Genomic DNA, 4,131 nt, shown 5'->3' with positions numbered 1-4,131 from the left:
CCTCCAGACAGCAACAGATTCCCAATCCTTAGCCAAACGTTTGGTTGTAGTCGGATGAAAATATCGATGGGTCGTAGCTTGGGTGGGCGACCTTGTTCTGCTTCTCCTTCCTGGTGAAGTGTTTGCTGCACATTTTGGTTTGCTGTAGGTGTCCTTGTTCCATTGTCGCTAGAAACATTTAATTGTATTATTCGTCAGCAGCTTATAGCAAAACGTGAACTGCAAGGTGAGAAACGCTACTTAGAATAGAATAGAATACTTTATTCCAGGTTTCTTTCAAAATACATTTTCGAGAATCGCTGCATTTATGCACAAGTCGCATTCAGCCCCAGGTCGCGTGGCGCTCTGCCTCGTACAGCTTCGAAGAGAAGCTGGGAAAGCCATAAACCCTTGTGCCGTGCTAATTTTTGTATCTAGTGTTTCCTCTAACCACGCAGCAACTGTTCTGGCTTTTTTAGTGCGGAATAGCCATTTCAGAAACTACACCGCTAATCCACTACTACCGCTGCGGCTGCAATGTACAACCAACACAGCGACTGCAGAAGCTTCCCGATTAAACCGACCTGTTTGCCGCTAGGAATTCCCTCTCTGGTGGGGCTTGTGCATATTACGTCTGCTCGGTTCCTTATGTATCCTCCATTCCTAATGTGATAATATTCAAAAATATTTTTAAACCTAAAAGTACAGGGAGATTCGCCGGTAAAAGTGATTTAAGCGGCGACATTGCTGCAATTTCTCTCGTTCGTAACTGACAGCTTTTGTCAAAACTGCTCTGCTGGTTCCCCAGTCTAAACCTTGCCCACGACATGGCATATTGGTGCGATACTGATGTTTTAGATGAATGAAAAACGTGCCCCCAGTAAACTACCAAGATGCTGTTACTGTAGCCAATATACTATATGGGTCTTATGGTTCTCTATAGTTTTAATATATAGAGTCCTATGGGTAGATAGAGTTCATACCGGTTATAATGCCACGAGTGTCGCCAACCAAACGCGCTCATGGCCGAATGGTTATTGTCTTTGGCTCCTATGCAAAGGGCTCAAGGTTCAATGCCTGGGAGTGGACGCGCCTTTTCGTTATATCTGTAAATGTTGAGTTCTGGTAAATTCGAGAACCCTGTTGCTTATTCGAGGTTAGAATGTTCTACGCACCGAACCTTCTATGCCAATGTGGCGGCAGGTTCATGTGGTCGGCAGATACTCTGACGGTGGCTGACGCTGTTTGGGGTTTTTCTGAAGGCGGAACAGGTGTCCGCAATGTCAATCTGTTCTCTCCAAGGTCGATGACGGCGCCCTATTCACACAAAGTCCATGCCGAGAATGACGTCTCTGGCACAGTCTTGTAAAACGACGAATTTACAAGACACGTCTCGCCGTGAATTTTGACGCGAGCAGTGCATCTTCTGACAGGCGTGATGTGTCCTTGAGCGGTTCGTATCTGTGACCTATCCCACAGAATCGTCACTTTTTGAAGGCGGTGAGAGAGTCTCCCACTCAAAACTGTGTAGTCTGCTCCGGTGTCCACAAGTGCTGATGCGTCGTTGCCCTAAGTAACGTTTAGGTTGTTGCGCACTGTTGCAGGAGCGTCATTGCGATACGTGGCTTCGGGAGAGTGGATGTGCTCCAGCGTTCTTGGAGGCTCTTGACTTCGGTCGTCTTCGGAAACACCACTTCCAGGCGTTGCCGCAGCTAGTTTTCCTGGCTCCGGAAGTAGATTTTGAGTGGGGGGGGGGGGGGGCTGAAGTCAAGCATTTTGTTTTTGCATATTTTATTATAGGAGACAAGGGCTGCAGCCGAATTTCTGTCATTTTATTTTTACTTACTGTTTATTAAAATATCAAATATTATTTGCATGAAGTTCCTTACTTAGCATGTGCAATCACTTTTCCTTCCTGCTTTATAACAACAGTAGGGAGTTTTAGTGGCATGTACACAATACAGTTGTGGGTCAGAAATGCACACGCGTAGCATGCAATACTACTGCTTTTTTGCGCATGCACTTTCTGACCTTTAAAGCTTTTACGCACGATCCACCAAAACTCACTAATATGGCAAAAACACTTACGCATAGTGCTTCAGACAATTTCAAAATTCCTACGGGGATACAGAGCATTGCAAAACTGAGTTTCCGGAGAATCACGTTTATTATTCTTGAAATGCTCATTCAAAAAGACATCCACGCTATGAAATGAACAAGTAAACCAAAATAATTACATATATACAATGACATCTTAGTGAATATTTTGAAAATGTGCACAAAAGCGTGATGAAGGAAACAGATCCACATGTAGGCCCCAAAGCCACGTGCGTTGATCGTCTCGAGGAAGACTAAAGGTCGCCAATCGCTCGACGGTCCTGGAAACAAATTCCTTGATGATGTCGTCCAGGTTGAGCTCGACACTCTTCCTTTTTGAATGTGCAAAATGAGGAGGCACGTTAGCCTCCCCTGAATCATGCGGCTGCATAGATGCATTTTAATGCGGCGTAAGGCACTAAACGAGCGCTCCCCCGAAGCGACAGATGCAGGCTCAGAATGAAGAAGTTTTATATATTTTACGACTTGGTCCAGGAGGTAACTAATTTCGTCGGATTTTGCCTGTAGTGTCCTCAATATGGAGTCAATTGTGAGGGAATCAAGGTAGCATAAAAGAGTCGGCAAAAGTAAAAACTGCGCAGAGTCGGGCCAGGTCAAAATCACATGCATGCAGCTCCTAGGGCCTCTTTCAGGTCATCTGTTGTGAACTGTCTTCCCCCATCAGCGTTAATCAAAATGCTCTCTAGTTTTACTAGCCTGCTTCATACCACGCTATTCAATCCGCCGTTGGTTTTCACTCGGAATGCAGTCTATAGCCTATAAGTACTCCTTCCGTAACGCTGCTTTGCAATCGAGTACAACTGGTAAAGAAGGTTTGTTGCTCATTTTAAGCCCTTTTGGCGGTTTTGTCGGCTTTGCGCTGCGCAGGTCCTTCAAACCTAGCCGCATTGCAGTTGAGCTCGCGCAGTCCAACAACTCTTCAAACGCGACATCAGACCGCAGATGGGACATTGCCTCGCAGAGTCTCTGTAGCCTCTTTGATAAATGTGGCGCGAAACGTTGAACGTTGCAGTACCCTCGCAGGCTCTTCGCATGGACCGAACACAGCTATAGAAATGTTTATTCCTAGCAGTGTTTGAAACATTTTCAGAAGCCTCCCATAACCGTTCAAAATGGCCCTGCTGTTGTCTGCAATCGAATATTCTGTTTGTAGCAGCTCGTTCAGTGTCTCCTGAACTAGGTTTTCAGCGAACCTTTTCATTGACTTCATTCTGACAGTCCACATTGTTGGGCAAAGCGGAAGAAGGTTATTTGCCGTTGATCCGGCCTCTCCTGCCGCGTCGCTGACTGGAGGAATTACAACAGATGAATAAACAGCTTTGCGTTTCTTCGAAGTCGGAGGGGGGGGGGGGGGGGGGGGGCTCAGCCCCGTACTGAGAAATCTTGGGGGGAATCGAGACCCCCCCTGCCCCCCCCCCCCCCCCCCCCAGTTCTGGAGTCCCTGGGATACAGGCTCTGTCGGCGGGGTCGTGGCACTGGACACGCTGAACGTCTTGATGATGGTGAGCGGGATTCACAACAGAGAGGCGGTGGATTCACAACAGAGAGAGGTAAGGATGCCTAACACCGGAGGTACTCTTCGATGTTGTGAGGGTGTTCGCCGTACCTCGGGCGTGGTCGTCCAGGTCGAACCCACGCAGCCCAAGTCGGCAGTAGGAGCTTACACGATAGATGTGGTTGGCTTCCTTGCAGATGTAGCAGAGCGGGCGTCGGTCGGCTGTTCGCCACAGGTCAGTCTTTCTTGACAAAGCTTGTTCTCGGCGGACGTGCGCCCGATCTTCCTGGTGTCGGGGATACTGCGTGGCGAGGGAGCTTCATGTCGGGGGGCTGCCATGTATGAACGCGGAGGTCGTGGTGTTCGGCGGACCGCTGCGGCGTAACTAATTGATCAGTGATCTCCTCCGGTGCTGATACGGTGACAGGAGCCTCAGGCTGGAAGGCTTGATGAACCTCCTTTCGCACGACTTCGGTGAGTGAGAGAGAGGACGGGCGATCAGCAGCGGTCTTCCCGGACGATGTCGCAGACAATTTCCC

At 48.4% G+C, this 4,131-nt stretch overlaps 1 pseudogene; it reads right to left on the bottom strand.

Moving 5' to 3' along the window:
- Nucleotides 1-2,087: 2,087 nt before the first annotated feature.
- LOC120848076 lies at nucleotides 2,088-2,985 on the bottom strand (annotated as a pseudogene).
- Between the last annotated feature and the right edge of the window lie 1,146 nt (nucleotides 2,986-4,131).

The sequence above is a fragment of the Ixodes scapularis genome, unplaced genomic scaffold, assembly GCF_016920785.2.
Source record: "Ixodes scapularis isolate PalLabHiFi unplaced genomic scaffold, ASM1692078v2 PGA_scaffold4__175_contigs__length_147842914, whole genome shotgun sequence".
Classification (NCBI taxonomy): domain Eukaryota; kingdom Metazoa; phylum Arthropoda; class Arachnida; order Ixodida; family Ixodidae; genus Ixodes; species Ixodes scapularis.
Note: the sequence above shows the minus strand (reverse complement) of the source record. Positions and strands in the feature narration are given on the sequence as shown.